At 39.9% G+C, this 17432-nt stretch overlaps 1 pseudogene; it reads left to right on the forward strand.

The window, feature by feature from the left end:
• The first annotated feature begins 575 nt into the window (after positions 1-575).
• The window catches only part of LOC149554733 (glutamate receptor 2.7-like), a 90621-nt pseudogene continuing 73764 nt past the window's right edge, over positions 576-17432 (forward strand).

Raw genomic sequence — 17432 nt, forward strand, 5'->3', positions numbered from 1 at the left:
GTTAAATTATTTCATTTATTAAATATATGTAATAAATTTTTTAATCTAAATTTAGCAATGCTTTAATGAAACTACTTGTCTTAAGATTTTGTAGTGCTACAGATAGTCAAATATAATAAGCTTCTAAAGTTGAAAGTTTTTCTAAATTGTCCATGATGTAATTGAATTTGGAAGTCTTTTGTATGCAGGTGATATCTAGCTCTCTATTCAGGTTATCATGCAATGGGGAATAAGAGAAAAGAGCAAAAAGATATGATCGAGTCAAAGATGACTAGAAGAAAGAATGGAAAAAATATAATATAGAGCCACCAATTGAAGATCCATTGATTGAAGTTGAAGAAGATCTTGTTGAAGTTCCAAGAAGTAGTATGACATTGGGAAAATATGTTTGGTCGTTGGAAATTTTGGTGGAGATGGACAAAGACTCACTTTTTAGAGAAATTGAATCATGTGAACACATGGTGCCTAAAAGTAAAATTAAGCTACATCTGAAAAATATGTGGGAGGAATTTTTTGAAAATAAATCTCTGATTGGTAAAGCACCATTATTGGTCATATTATTTAGGAAAAGAGAAATGAGTCATGTCCTGGCGTTGTTAGCTGTGAACAATAAGAAAAGCTCAGAAGATATTGTGAAGGCAACAATAGTTCTGAATTTGAGAGATGTATTAAATGCTATTGATAATAGAAGTCAAGTAGTTAATTTAAGTGTTGCACAAAGAGCATTGATGACTATGATTACAAAAAAGGACTTTTCACAAATAAACCAAGTTCGAGAAATTTCTAAAATGCTCAATCTATCTAGAAGAACTGTTCAAAGATACATAAAAAGGAGAAATTTACTTGATGAGAACATTGAAAAGAATTGGTTTAATATTTGTCAACTTCCTCAAAAGGATAGAATTTTTGAAGATTTTAGAAGACAGGTTGTACAATATTGGATGAGCTAGTTACATGTTTCTTCCAATAGAAGAGACATTATACAAATTAAAGATGAAGAGACATGTATGAAAATAGCACATCCAAATCACTTTGTAGACACAACAAAATGTTAATTATTTGAACCTTTCAACAAAGAATTTTCAAATGTGAAAATTTGCCAAAGAATGTTTGAGAGGTTGCACCCATGTTTTGTATGCATAAATAAGGTACATTATGGCAACACTTAAGCTAGATGTGATAATTCCTAGAAGTAAAACATAATTTGTCAACTCTTTGTGATGTGATAACACTGAAGAGTCAAATGAATTCAATGTACAATGCATAAAAAATGCATGTACAAATTGTGAAGAGTTGCAAAAGTTTCCATATGAAATGAACAATATTGATGTTTCAAGACTAGTTGTGTGGAATAGATTTGAGTATGAGATATATCGAACAAAGAATGGAGAAGAATAAAAAAAATTATTTGAAGGAGAGCAATTTTACATATGTTGAGTTTATGGATAAATTTAGAACTATGATTTATCCACATGTCAAACATTGTCAAGGTCCAAGATGGCAAGCGAAATAGTTTCGAGATTCAAAAAATTGATTTCCAGTATGGTGTATTCTATCAATTGTAGACTTCTTTGAAAACTATACTTTTTCCCCTCAATCTAAAATTCAAGATAAAAATTATCACTCAAATCAAATTTCAATTTTTGTACAAGTTTCCTATAGACATACACAATTTGAGGTGAATTGGGTAGAAAGTATTGATCCAAATGAATGCATTATCATCAACGAGGTCTACTTTTATCTTAGTGATGATAGGGTTCATGATAGGAGCTATATAGCTCATTTTTTTACAATGTTCTTTGACAATCTTGTGAATCGTGGGATAAATGCTTCAGAAGATTGGATTTGGTCTGATGGTTGAGCCGGTACATGTATTTGAAAGTTAAACTTTAAAATTTCATGCACATATTTAATTAACTGAACAATTAATTATATACAGATTTGATTACTCATAAATTTATTTTAATTTTTCCCCTAGGAAATTTAAGTTTGCAAAAGCATTGAATATGCTTGCAACACAACATGTGAGACAAAATGTTAAGTTTCTTTGGAACTTTTTTGAAAGTGGTCATGGAAAAGGAGAGCATGATGGAGCAAGAGCATGTGTAAAGCGTGCACTTTGCCAACATGAACTTTCAGTTATAATATTGTTATGTACTAATCAAATTTGACGTATATGACTATCTGCTAGATAATTCTCTTATATTTTGTTAAAATTGATACAATTTTCTTTCCTATATAGGTGCAAAGATATATAAAGAAAATCAAGTTGTTGAATGGTGCAAATGTCTGCTATTAATGGAAAAAATTAATACTGCTAACACTCCCCCTTAATTTTTGTCATTAAAAAATTTTGCATCAGTAATACCCAATTTCTCTTGCAGATATTCAAAGTTATTCTTTGACAATGCCTTAATGAAGATATCTGCCAATTGATCTTCAGATTTGTAGAACTCAAGATAGATTTCTCTATTGTTGACCAATTCTCTGATGAAGTGATACCTTGTGTAGACACCTAAATTTGATTACACTACTTTGGTAATTTAACTTAGCCATCTCTAAAAGCATCATTAATTAAATTCTTATTTAATTAATCCTTTTCCATCCCTAGTTAATTAATTTAATTAATCATCTATAGTCCTAATTGATAAATCAAATAATATATTATTTATCAATTAAATACTTTTCTCCTATCTAATTCCAAAAATCCCCATTTATTAAATAAATCTATTTGATAAATGAAATCCTCAAATTCAAAAACCCCTAACCTATCTCTAATCCTCCATTTAGCCTAATCCACCCCATCCACCCATACTAACCAAGCTTAGCCACTAACTCACCCACCTTCATTAATGCCATCCACTTGCACATCTCTAACATTCCTAATCTAATCCTAAACCCAAGCCTGATCCACCCCCTAATGTTGACACATTCCTTAAACAAGATTAAGACTTTCCTAATCCAAACCAAAGTCTCCCCTCAAAAATCCCAACCACCAAGTCATGAGTGGTCTTACAAAATATAAAAGACTCTTACAAACCCACTCATGACTCTTACATCCATCTTCCAAACTCTTCCCTCTTCCACACTCATTCCTCTTACATCTCTCTTACATACTCAACCCCACTCATCATGCCTTTAACCAACCCTTTACCCTACCCTCTCACACTCATCCTCCTTGTGACAAGTGTCACCTTCCCATTGGTGCTAAACAAGCACAATCCATGTGCTCCCCTTTGAGTGCATCCTAGCCCTCCTTAAGCCTTCATCCATCCTTGCATCTAAGCCCTCCATCCCAAGCCATTTCATCAACAATCTTTGAGCTAAAGTTACCATGCCCTTTTGAGAGCCAAAAGCCATACCCATACCCTTATAATGCCAAATTGAGAGCTCACAAAGCTACCAATTTGCTATTATCCATCTCCACCATTGAAGCAACTTTGAGCATTTGAGCATACATCCCCAATCTACACCTAGACACATCTCAAAAACAAGAGAACAAATCTCATTGAGAGAGCCTATCCATGACTCACATTATCATTTGAGTTTGTCTTCTCTTTGTCTCTCTTATATGTTATGTTAGTTTAATGTGTAAATGCTTTCATTAGATTAGTATTTCTAGCACATTAGATTACTGTATACATTTTAGCACGCCTGGTGGGACCCTGCTATGGGTCATTTTTTTCTTTCATCCATTTCAATCTACATGTTGTTTTTAAAAACTAACAATCTAATGGTTTATGTTGTTTGAGTTGTTGCAAGGTTATTTGCTTGTTTTGTAGGTTGAAGGACGCACTAAAGAGAAGAAGACATACCCTCAAAAATTTGAAAATAACCAAGAAAATAAAAGAATTTTGGAAAAAACTCACACCCGTCGGTTCACATCGTGCAGTGTCGTCTGCGCAGATTGGCGTCTCCGCCTGTTTACTAAGCAGTTTGGCGTCTCCACCTATTGTCTTCGCAGTTTGGTGTCTCCGCCTATTGTCTTTGCCTGTCGTCTCTGCAAAACGTCGTCTACGCAAACTCAACTGTCATCTCCGCAATCTCAACCGTCATCTTCGCCATCTCAATCGTCATCTGCGCAAACTCAATCGTCGTCTCCACAAGCTCAATTGTCATCTGCGCCTGCATAGCCGTCGTCTGCATGAGCTCAACCGCCGTCTCCGAAGCCTAGACTGTCGTCTGCGAATTTTGGCATCTTTTCCTGTCAAGCTATCGTCTCTGCTGCCGCAATCTGCCAACTGTCGTCTCCGACGCCGCCAGCTACTTTCTTCATCAGACTGTCATTTGCGCAGATCAGCGTCTACGCAGATTGGCATCTCCGCCTATTGTACTATTTTTCAAGATTTGTCACCTAGTTTTTGGCTATCTTGTTCAAGTCATTGTCTTTGCATGCTTTCAAAACTCTAACAAATGAACCTATAGTTTTTACGCGTAGGATTTAGACCATCTTAAGCATTTTTACGCGTAGGAAAAACAGCAAAAAAAGTTTTAAAAAAATTTCCCATAGTTAAGCTCTCATTTTTGAAGATTTTGGCTAACTAACTAAATTTCTTTTTTTTGTCTCATTGCAGATTGGAGCACATATAGAACCACTAACCATGTTTCTTGCAGGTTTTTATATTGCTACAAAAAATAAACTTGAATGTTTAACCATTTGTCTTTGAATGCATGTTGCTAAAAAATGAACTTGAATGGTTAAACACATTTTCCATTGAATGAATGTTGCTCAAAACACACTCTTGAATGCCATGGATTAAAATCAACTTTTTTTGGAATGCATGCTTAAAACAACAAATCCAATCTTGAATGTCAAGGATCAATTAACCATTGCAATATCAAACACTTCATTTGGTGCATTAAAAAGAACAAACAAAATTTCTCTTTTGCATGCAATTTGGGCAATGTTTGATTTTTGGACAATTAAGAAACTTTGTTAAGTTAAATGCAAATTTGCAAAAAATCAATCTGAGTAGTTCCTTGGACTCACCTCTTTTCTAATCACCCATCAATTCAACCATTGGTTGCAATCTCAGCGCCATTTATGGGGATGGGTCTATTTGAAAAAGGTGTTAAATGTTCCACAATCTAACTAACTCACTTGGTCTTTGGATGTTTGCTTTAACTTTATCGAAATTCTTAAATGACCAAAACTCTAGATTAAATTGATCACACTTCAAGTTTGGGCACTAAAATTGAACAACAACTGACGTGGAGGGCCTCCGGGTGCACGCTTGAAATCGAATCTCACACATCTTTGTTTTGGGTTTAAAACAAACACACACTAAATCTTGAATGTCTTAAAGAAAATCAATCGATACTTAACGTGGAGGGCCTCCGGGCACGTGAGTTTGCTTTTGTTGACCCTAACTCTTCTTATTGTTTGCATTCTTCGATCGATTTACTTTTGTTGGCACTTCAAGTTGGAATTGAACATTGTCTCTTAAACATGAGTGCTTGCAAAGTCTAGATTAGCACACATAAGAGTCAATTGGTAAAAGAACAAGTGTGTTTTTTAGCCCAAGGTCATCCAAGTCTTCTCTCCCCTTGTCGTCTTTCGAGGCCATCTTGGGTGCATAAGATTAGGATCCAAAACCTTGTTTCTTTTTAGGAGGCCTGCTTGGGGATTTCATCACCCCTTGGACGACCTCAACTCCAGCGTTCTGGCGGAGGATAAGAATCGGGGGGTTAATCGAAAGACACCTCTCTTGGGATCAAGATTTTGTCACTCGGGCTAAGCCTCAAGGAACTTTATACCCTTGAGAAGTGAAAGAGGAGAAGTGAGTTACCGCTCCTCTCGGCTGTGTGACATCCTTTTGGTCTCATCTACAGATTTGGGCCTCACGTACCTTGCATATATCGAGGACTCCCTAGCTAAACCAACTATCAGCCTTGTAGAAAACCATCTAGGGTGTTAATGTGTTTGGAGTGACTGATCGAAACATTTGTAGAACATACACACTTCTCGGCGTAAGTATCACATTCTGAGAACTAAAAACTTCTATCTGGGTGTTCCTATCTATTGCTTGATTTTATTTTACTTGTTGAATGAATGTTTGCCAAACTTGGTCAATCCTAGCTTAGGGCACACTTAGCGTAGTCACTGCCTATTTTAGAAGTTGAATGAGTCAAAGAAAAACAACTAAAATTTCTCAAAAGCCAAGAAAATTCAAGAATTTATGTCAGAACAACCCAAACCCAAACAAAAGTTTCACAAGGTCAAACTCAAGCCATCTCTAGCATACCAAGAACTTTTAGCCAAGAGAAAAGAAATAACACCAAGCCCACGAATTGCCAAACTCCACAAAGTAGAGGACAAAGCTGTCGACGAAGCACTTCAAGAGGCTTGGTTAGAGCGCACCATCAAATTTAGCCAATGTCCAAGAGTCAATCCTGCTTATGCCTTACCCACTAGGTATGATTTCTATGATTAGACACCCTTGTTTCTCCACATCTTCTTGGATAAGCTTCACTTTAGAGTCATCTTTATAGAAAAGCCAGCCATCTTAGGTTATCCTTGTAAGCATTATTAGTTCATCCATCTCATTTAGAATCAAACCATCTAGCCAACAATCCAAAATCTGCACATCTAAGCTTTCAAAATTGTTGTCACCTTGCTAAAAGTTTGCCATTCCTAAAATCTTCCAAATCCACCAATCTCACCAAGGTTATCCCTTTGACAGAGCTTTGTCTAGGGTAATCTAGCTTTGTCACTTGTTATCCCTCATCACCTTGAGCTAAAGGTTGGGATCCACAAGTGGTCAATCTCGTGTTCTTCTTAAAGGATCATCAGTCTATCCTTAAGTTGACACAATCACCACCAAGCTTGCACATAGGAAAGTAGACCTTTTGTGCTTTGGAAACATATCTTTGAAGTAAGAATCCCCAAGCCAATCCTCCTTAGGTTTTGTCATATAGCTTTGCCTCAACCTAGGAAATCATTTGCATAGAGAAGCCTTCCCCCTTTTGCATCCATCAGCATTATTGCATCTCATCCCTAGGAGCATTTTTCATGCCACCCGTCACTTACTTAGCCAAGAAGAAAGAAACAATGGAGCCCTATCATTTGGATCGAACATCCTCACCCCCCTTGAGCACTCAGCCATCCTTCAACCCAGAGAAAGCTATGCCATCATCTACTAACATTGAAGCTTTCATGAACCAACTAGGAAATACAGTATTGGTAAACGCCATTATAGACAAGAACAAAGAGACAATCATGGCTAATTTTTGAAGGGACAATGTAGGAACCTTTGACTTTGGAAGACCCCCTCCATTATCAGATCCATCTCACCCATTGCTTGGGTAGCTACCACCACCCATAGGCTCTTATGATCCAAATTATCCTCAATATATGCCAAAAGAAGAGCCTCCAGCCAATCCATATGACCCAACAGACCCAAACATACCATCATCCACCCAAGTTGAAATCTCCATGCCGCAAGCCAACCCAACCACCACCACTCCATCCTTGGTTCATACCTCTCCACTCCAAACCCCCTTTACCCAAAACACCTCATCGTTCACCCCCTTCACTATTGCTGCTGCTCCCCAACCCAGCCTTCCAAATCCACCCATCTCCCAAATCAGTGCTAGCATCTTTGGCCAACCTCAACAATATACAACAGGGATGCCACCCATGGGGCCAAGTAATCAACCTTTCATCACCCCCAGCTTGTTCACCACAGCCCAAAGAATAATCCCATCATTTCCATTAGGTCTTGGGAGCTCAATACCATTAGCCACAAATCCACAAGCTACTACCCTTACTCCACAAAGCTATCAAATCCCACAAGCTACTACCAATTTTTTGCCAAGCTCCCAAGTGACCCCAGCCCCTGCCACCACTCCACCAAGCTTCTAAGTCCAGCCACAAAGCTATCAAACCCCATCAGTCTGACCACCTCCACCACCAACTAATCCATTACCTCCAATTACCAACTACTTTTCAATGCCACTTCTAGGAGGTAATCCACCAATCCAGCCAACCACCAATTATTTACAAATACCATCCCAAATGGGGGCACAACCCACATATAATGGTCAAACCCCATAAGCCCCCTGATCCTTTCCCCAAGCCTCACAACCATATTATACCTTACCCCCACAAAGCAATCCATTTATCCCATAGCCAGCTTATGTTCCTCAATCCCAACCTCAAATCCCATATCAACAGCAAGCCTCGCAGCACATGCAGCAATATGCGCACCTCCCCCACAGCAACCCATCATGCACCATGCAGCTACCCAAACAATGTACAATCCCTATTAGCAAATCCCTCACAGCCATCCATATTCAGTGGCCCCATCTAGCGCATACCTACCTCAAGGCACTCCTACATTGGGGGCACCCCAGCCATCACCTATCAATTTAGAATGGGAGTAAATGAAGACAGCTTTGAAAGCCATCCAAGAAGGGAATGATCCGAAGACATTCAAGTTTGAGAATGTGTGTCCTTACCCATTTGACAGAGCCATTACCACGACACCATTTCCCGAACACTTTGAGGTACCCAAATTTGACAAATTCAGAGGAAAAGGAGACCCTGTCACACATATCAAAGAATTTTACATGCACTGCCAGGACGTGGCATACAATGATGTCTTCCTCTTGCGCCTTTTTCCCAAAAGCTTGGCTGGACCAGCTCTTGAATGGTTTTACAGAATCCCCTATGGCACAATTAAAAACTTTGCTGAATTATCTGAGGCATTCGTAGCCCAATATGCCCATCTTGTTGAAACAGAGCTATCAATAGTTGATCTTGTCCACACCAAGCAAAAAGGTGGAGAAAGCCTTGCCAAATACCTACAAAGATGGCAAACCCTTACCACCCACATATCCTGCACCTTGCCAGAACGCCATGTGGTGAAAATATTTATTGATAATGCACATCCCAGCTTGGCTCACCACATGACCATGAACTGTTTGCAGACCTATAAGGATATCAAAGAGAAAGGAATGATCCTTGAGCAAGGACTCATCAAAGATGGTGTGGTCAAGAATTACAAAGAGGCCAACCAAACTCAATCACATTCCAATGACAAGTCTAGGTATTGGAACAAAAACAAGCATGTTGCAAGAGATGGGGTTACTGACACTAGACATGTGAATATTGTTGGTCCTTCTCAAAACCAGTCTAACCCACCATATCAAAAAAACAACCAACAAGCTATCAATTACCAACAATGGAATAACCAAAGCTATCAAAACCACAATACAAGACCCAACTTTCAAGGGTCTAACAATCAAGCTAATGCCATCAATGTAGCTGCAGGGCAAAAGCCCAGATTCCAACCTACACCTAGAAACTATACACCCCTTGGTGAGCCATTGGATGTTATTTTTGATGAATTGGCTAAGGAAAACCTCATCAAATTTCCTCCTACCTAGCAAATTGATCCAAGACAATCCAAAGTTGCATGGTACAAGGACAATGAGTATTGCAAGTTCCATAGGGTAAATGGTCACACCACCCTCAGATGCATGAAACTGAAAGATTATGTGCAGGACCTCATTGATTGGAAAGAAATCACCGTTGGTGCCCAAACCTCTCCCAATGCAGGCTTATAGATTAATCAAAATGCTTTTCCTCCACACAACAACCAAAATCCTGGAAAAGCACCTATCCAAAATAACACCAACAACCGCCAACCAAACCAACAGCATGGGAAGAACAATGACCACACTTCATCCTATATAGACTATGGTAGCCTTATAGGTTGTATATCCAAGAAAGAGCCTTCTGTCAATGTTATCAATATCCGAGGACCAAACAATGAGTGTGCAGTCACCACTCGAAGAGTGCAATTTAACATCGTAGGCCCACCAGTTTCACCAGCACCATCAGCTCCATCAAAAAGCCAGTACAATATCTTGGAACACCTTGGGAACATGCCAGCCCAAATCTCCATTTTAGACCTTCTTTGCACTAGTCCTGTGTACAAAGACATCCTTGATAGTGCTCTCATAGAATCTCGTGTCCCTTTTGATATCAACGCTACTGACTTTCGTAATCTTGTCAGACACCTATCCTCCTCATGTGCCCTATCATTCAAACCCACTGACATACCTGCGGTCGAGCAAGATCACACCCTTCCGATTCGCATAGCCATCATGGTATCCAATTTTGCTATGAAAAGAGTAATGATAGATAATGGATCAGCCTTGAAAATTTGCACCCTAAAATTCATAAAACAAGCTGGGTATATCGAGGCAGATATGATCGGTGAGGTTATCACCATCAAAGTTTATGACAACTTGGAAAGAACCACAGAAGGGACTATTTTGCTACCAATCAAGGTTGGGCCGATTATCCAAGAGATAGTTTGCCATGTTGTTGATCTAAACCTACCATTTAACATCCTCCTCGGTCGCCCATGGATTCATGCTATGAAGACCATTCCATCCACCTACCATCAGTGCATCAAATTTCTTCATCAGGGCACTGAGGTAACCATCCATGCCGATCCAGAACCCTTTTCTTATTGCAATGCGGTTGAAGCCTCATATACAAATCATTTCCCTGGAATAGACATCGGCACAGCCATTTCCAACTCATCCCACACTTGTAATGACGCAAAAACCATCCTCGCCTCCACCCTATCTACTATAAAGATCAACAAAAAAGGCTATGGAGAATATAGTCTATCAAATGCATTTGCTGTCGGAGCAATACCACTTGATCCACATACCCATGGACGGCCAACATATCACAAAGCTAAGGAGATTCCACCTCCTCGATACAAAGAGTTTGGCCCAACCACCTTTGTGTCCTCAAAAACCCCTCTTCATGAAGAGCTCACTCCAGATATCAACAATTGGTTACATAAGGATGCACCTCCAAGAAATCAAGCACACCTTGATCACTTCAGTCGAAAGTATCCCCAAGAACATAAGCTCATCACTGAAAAATGGAACTATCAAGGAGGTGGACTAGGACTAGAAGAAAGGGGCATGCAATGTCCCATCGAAGCACATAACTGGGAAATGAAGTCATGTCTTGGCTTTGGCATACCCACAACTGGGGGCACCAATGAGAACGGTCATGCTTTTTCGAACATCCACCATGACCTTGTCGAAATTGAAGACATTCCTGAGGAAGTTGAAAAGAGAGCCTATGACGATATCCCCAACCAAATCTTCCTAGGAGACTCCGTTCTCTGAGAACTATCCATCCATCTCATTGACCTACCACTCGCTCATCCACAACTCATAGATTGGGACCAACCAAGTGTCATACATATTGATGAGTTCGCATCAGAGGAAGTGCTTCTAAGATTCATGGGAGCTGAAACACCTCACAAGAAGACAAAGCCAGATTCTGCCTATATCTACAAGCTAGATCCCAAGGGGTATTTTGGAGAAAATCCCCAACCTAGTTTCGATACACCCAAAATTAGAACTAAGGTAAATCTGGGACTAGCTAAGGTAGCAAAGAGAACCCCTCAGCAAGAAAATCTAGAGCCACAAGCAGAACATGAGGATTTAGTATTGCCTCCTCAAGATAATCGACTAGAGGTGTCTTCTATTCTAATAGAGGATACTAGAGAAGTCAACATTGGTTCTTCAGAGATCCCTAGACTTGTTCACATTGCTGCATCCCTATCACAAGACCAAGCTGACCTCCTCTTTGAGGTTTTACGAGAGAACATTGGCCGATTTGCATGGTCATATCAGGATATGCCAGGACTTGATCTAAAGCTTGTAGTTCATCATCTTGCAGTCGATCCAAAGATCAAGCCTGTCAGACAAAAGCTTAGAAAAATGCACCCCAAGGTGGCATTACTAGTCAAAGCTGAACTAGAAAGAATGTTAGTTGCTAAGGTTATCCGACCTATCGACTACTCAGAGTGGATCTCGAACATGGTCCCTGTCACTAAGCCTTCCGGTGACATCAGAATCTGCACTGATTTTAGAGATCTTAACAAAGCTTGTCCAAAGGATGATTTTCCCTTGCCCAACATAGATATGATTGTAGATCTTACAGCTGGACATGAAATTTTGTCCCTTATGGATGAATTTTTCGGGTATAATCAGATCAAGATTGCAGAAGAGGATCAGCATAAGACAACATTCACTACCCCTTGGGGAACCTTTTGCTACACCATGAGGCCTTTTGGCCTAAAGAATGTTGGGGCTACCTATCAAAGAGCTATGACAGCCATTTTCCATGATCTTATCCATAGCATTTTGGAAGATTATGTGGACGATATCCTAGTCAAATCTCACACCTTCATGGATCATCTTGCTGACTTGGAGAAAGTCTTTGATAGGTTGGCCCAATATCATCTCATGCTAAATCCCAAGAAGTGTGTCTTTGTGGTCACATCTGGCAAGCTTCTAGGCTTGATAGTTTCTAAACGAGGTATAGAGATCGACCCCAAAAAGGTCAAGGCTATCTTAGACATGCTTCCTCCCCAGACACTGCGACAACTTCACTCTCTTCAGGGAAAACTTCAATCTGTCCGGCGCTTCATCTCCCAACTTGCAGATAAGTGTACACCATTTTCACACTTGCTAAAGAAGAATGAGAACTTCAAGTGGGATCTTATATGTCAACGCAGCTTCGATCAGCTCAAGTAGTATCTCACCAATCCCCCTATCTTGGTTCCACCAGTTCCTAGTCGTCCCTTGATCTTGTATATATCAGCAACACCTACTGCTCTAGGGGCACTTCTAGCACAACATGATGATTATAGTAGAGAGAGAGCCATCTACTATATCAGTAGAACCCTAGTTGGTTATGAACTCAATTACACTCCTATGGAAAAAGCTTGTTTGGCAGTTGTTTTCTCAACTCAAAAGCTTTGCCACTACATGCTAAGTCATACCATCCAACTAGTCTCCAAGATTGACCCTCTCAAGTATATGCTCTCCAGAACAACACTTACAGGCCATTTGGCCAAATGGGTTATGCTCCTTAGTGAATTTGACATCCAGTATGTGGATAGAAAGGCAATCAAAGGGAAAGCTATAGCAGATCACCTAGCTGATGCACCTCTAGTAGATACATATCCTTTGCTCACAGAATTTCCAGAGGAGCATATCTGCCTAATTGAAGAACAACCCCCATGGAAGCTTTATTTTGATGGCTCATACACCTCTCATGGATTAGGGGCAGGAATATTGTTGGTTACACCTCAAGGAGATTACATTTCAAAAGCTTTCAAGCTACAATTCCCTAGCACCAACAATATAGCAGAATATGAAGCTCTTGTAGCAGGGTTAAAGATAGCTGTAGAATGGAATATCACTGAGTTAGAAATCTTTGGCGATTCCCAGCTCATCATCAAACAAGTCTTAAATGAATATCAAACCAAAGATGAAAAGCTATTACCCTACAAAGAGCTAGTTGATCAGATGACCCAACATTTTACAAAGCTTTAGTTTACACAAGTGCCACGAATGCAAAATAAAGCAGCAGACGCCATGGCCACTATTGGCTCACTCTTGGAAATTCCCCAAGAAGCTACGCAGTATGAATTTTTAGTTGAGCAACTCCTCACACCCACTTATGCGAATGAGGATTCAAACCGTGTTTGTATCTTGGTTGGTCCCCAATCCCCTTGGTACCATGAAATTCACGCTTACCTTAATGATGGTATCATATCCCCTCACCTCACACGCACCCAACACCAGAACCTTATTCGAAAATCATCCCGCTATGTTATCATAGCCAATACCCTATATCGTTGGGGTTAGCATGATACTCTCTCTCAAAGTTTAGATGAAAATGAGGCCACAATAGCGTTAAAATAAGTACACTCTGGACTTTGCGGTGCCCACACGAGTGGTATTGTCCTAGAATGACAAATCCTTAGAGCAGGCTACTATTGGCCTACCATTGAAGAAGATTCCTGTGACTTTGTCAGAAAGTGTCTCCCATGTCAGCAGCATGCAAATCTTGTGCACGCTCCAGCACAGGATCTACAGCCTATTGCACCACCTTGGCCTTTCGCTTGTTGGGGCTTTGATCTAGTTGGAACTATCACACCTCTCTCATCTGATGGACATAAATGGATAATAACAGCTACAGACTATTTCACTAAGTGGGTGGAAGCAGTCCCCCTAGTCTCAGCTACAGGAGTTCAAGTCTCCAAGTTCATCTTGTACCACATTGTTTGCCACTTCAGCATCCCATCAATCATCTTCACTGACCACGGAGGTAACTTTGAAAATCTCAACATGGAAGAATTATGCATTTCCCTTCGCATCCATCACCGCTTTTCTAGCCCATATTTCCCACAAGGTAACAGCTAGGCAGAGGCAACTAACAAAACCCTCGTCAAAATCCTAAAGAAAGTTGTCAATGATTTCGGCCGTGATTGGCACCTACAAATAAATCCGGCTCTATGGGCCTATCAAACTTCCTTTCGTACATCCACAGGCACAACTCCATACTCCCTAGTCTATGGTGCCGAAGTGGCATTACTTATAGAAGTTGAACTTCCCTCACTATGCATATCTTTGCGAGGGCAAATATCAGATGAAGAATACAGAATAGCTTGACTCACCCAGCTAGATCTCTTAGACGAGAAGCAAAAACAAGCCTATGATCATCTCACAATCTATCAAACTCGTCTCAAAAGGAATTTCAACAAGAAGGTGCTTCCATGACACTTTCAGCCAGGTGACATGGTCCTCAAAGAAAACATGAAAGTCCAAGCAAAGCGAGAAAAGAAAGGCAAGTTTGAACCTACATGGCTTGGTCCTTATGTTGTGAATGCTTCCTTTGGCTCCGGAGCCTATCAACTATCTACACTGGAAGGAGAACTCTTGAATGATCCTACTAACATCATTCATCTCAAGAAGTTCTATGCTTGAAGATCCTTGGTATACCCAGCTTTTGAAAAATACAAAAAAATAGTAAAGAGAAATAAGCGTCCAATGGTGAAAACTTGGAAATTCAGGCGCCTTGGATAGGTACTTTGGTGAAAACTTGTTAATTCAGGCACCTTGTGTACTAAGACTCATCCATTATCTATCACTATCCTATCCCTCATCCATCCATTCACCATCCCATAAAATACCTGCTTGTTCCCTTGGTGTTCCAACCAAATATCCAAAATCTGATGAAGCTTGTAAATACCTCTTGTACAGCTTGTAAAATCTTGTACCAAAGCTTTTATTATACCTTGTAAATCTTGTACCATACCTTGTATATCCAAATCTTTTCCAAAGCTTGTACCATATTTCAGCTTGTAAATAATCTTGTATCCTAGCTTGTATCCTATCACGTGCACACACAAAACCCCATTTTCACTTAAGCTTTTCACAAACCATCTACCTATCCACCTATCAACTATTATAGACATCCCATTATTCACAAACATTTCCATCTCACAAAAAACAAAACATGAACAAAGTTGTACATTTGTAACATATCTTGGTTCGTCAGCTTGTACATCCTCTTTAGCTTAGTATCATTGTATCTATCTGGCTTTCATGTTAGTTCATCCTTGGTCAACATCTTGCAAACATCGCACACCTTGGTTAGCTATTCCAATGCATCCTTTAGCTAGATCTCCTGTCACCAAAGTGTTATCCTTCTTAGTTCAGCTTGCCAAAAGCATCACTCATCCCGATCCATTAGCTTAGGTGCTCTCCGATAGATCCTTGCAGGATATAGCTTTCCTCATGTTTGATTTTGGTCGGTTAGTACCTCGTCCTACCCATCTCGTTGGCAAATGGTTCTCTTTTGGATTTTCACTTTCTTTTGATTTGGGATCTTCCCTTTTGGGTCTTGAAGTATCTTTTCCAAGCAATCTCCTTGTTCCCTCCTCAAGGTTGCCACGATCTTCCATATCATGGTATGCTGCGAATGGGGCAATCAGAGCGTAAGGTCTTGATCAGGTCTTTTGCTTGTTTTCCTTTTCTTCTTGTGGGTTACCTAGTGTCGTTTCCACGTTGCTTCCTCTAGGGTTCATGTGTGATACTGGGGCAATCCTTGTGTGTTTGTTTCGAGTTAGTTCGTCAGTCCTTTGGAAAGCTGGTGAAAAGGCCTTGATGTTATTGGTAACTTTGGAAATTAACCAATAGTCCTATAGAAAATCTAGTGCTCAACTACATGGTGGTACTTCTCTTTGAAGTATGCCCCCACTCAAAAAGCTTCAATGGATTCCCTTCATCTCCATTATCCCCCATCCATATCCTACATCTGTCACTCCTACCCCAGCTTATGCATCAGTATCTCTTTGAATCACTCCTCATGCTTAGCTTTAGGGATCCACAATCCTAGTCTTAGGGATCCACCAATCAAATCAATCCACCAAGCCTCATCTTTCGAGATCCACAATCCTAGTCCTAGGGATCTCCGAAACCCATCTTTCGCCAATCTGACTCTTTGAAATCCTGTTGCATCAGCTTTATCATTCCATCATCCATCTCCCTACCATGGATTCATTTTATAGCACTCCGCTCCTCCACCCCCCCCCTCCCAAATATTGGAAAGTCTTAAGCTTGCTTTACTCTTGTGCATCTGATTCTCCTTTATCATTCTCCCATAGTGCAAGTTTGAGCTAATTCAACCCCTTCTCTTTGCCAACCTGTGTCTTAGCTCATCTCAATTTCTTGTACTTTTCAAGAAGTCATCGAGCCTCATTTCTCTCCCTGCCGTCTTCTTGAGGGGCCATCATCTAAGTCTAGTCTCTCCTCTTCTTATTCGAGACTGGGGCAACCTTGTTGCTAAAACATCTTCTTCGTGTCGTCTTCATTCAAACTTCTTTGAAATAGTGTTGTCTCAACATTATGTCAAAGAGGGGCAAAATGTAGACACCTAAATTTGATTACACTGCTTTGGTAATCTAATTTAGCCATCTCTAAAGGCATCATTAATTAAATTCTTATTTAATTAATCCTTTGCCATCCCTAGTTGATTAATTTAATTAATCATCTATAGTCCTAATTGATAAATCAAATAATCTATTATTTATCAATTAAATCCTTTTCTCCTATCTAGTTCCAAAAATCCCCATTTATTAAATAAATCTATTTGATAAATGAAATCCTCAAATTCAAAAACCCCTAACCTATCTCTAATCCTCCATTTAGCCTAATCCACCCCATCCACCCATACTAACCAAGCTTAGCCACTAACTCACCCACCTTCATTAATGCCATCCACTTGCACATCTCTAACATTCCTAATCTAATCCTAAACCCAAGCCTAATCCACCCCCTAATGTTGTCACATTCCTTAAACAAGTTTAAGACTTTCCTAATCCAAACCAAAGTCTCCCCTCAAAAATCCCAACCACCAAGTCATGAGTGCTCTTACAAAACATAAAAGACTCTTACAAACCCACTCATGACTCTTACATCCATCTTCCACACTCTTCCCTCTTCCACACTCATTCCTCTTACATCTCTCTTACATACTCAACCCCACTCATAATGCCTTTAACCAACCCTTTACCCTACCCTCTCACACTCAT

This window comes from Cupressus sempervirens, chromosome 5 (assembly GCF_028749045.1).
Source record: "Cupressus sempervirens isolate cs-2001-9-10 chromosome 5, ASM2874904v1, whole genome shotgun sequence".
In the NCBI taxonomy this organism is placed as follows: Eukaryota; Viridiplantae; Streptophyta; class Pinopsida; order Cupressales; family Cupressaceae; genus Cupressus; species Cupressus sempervirens.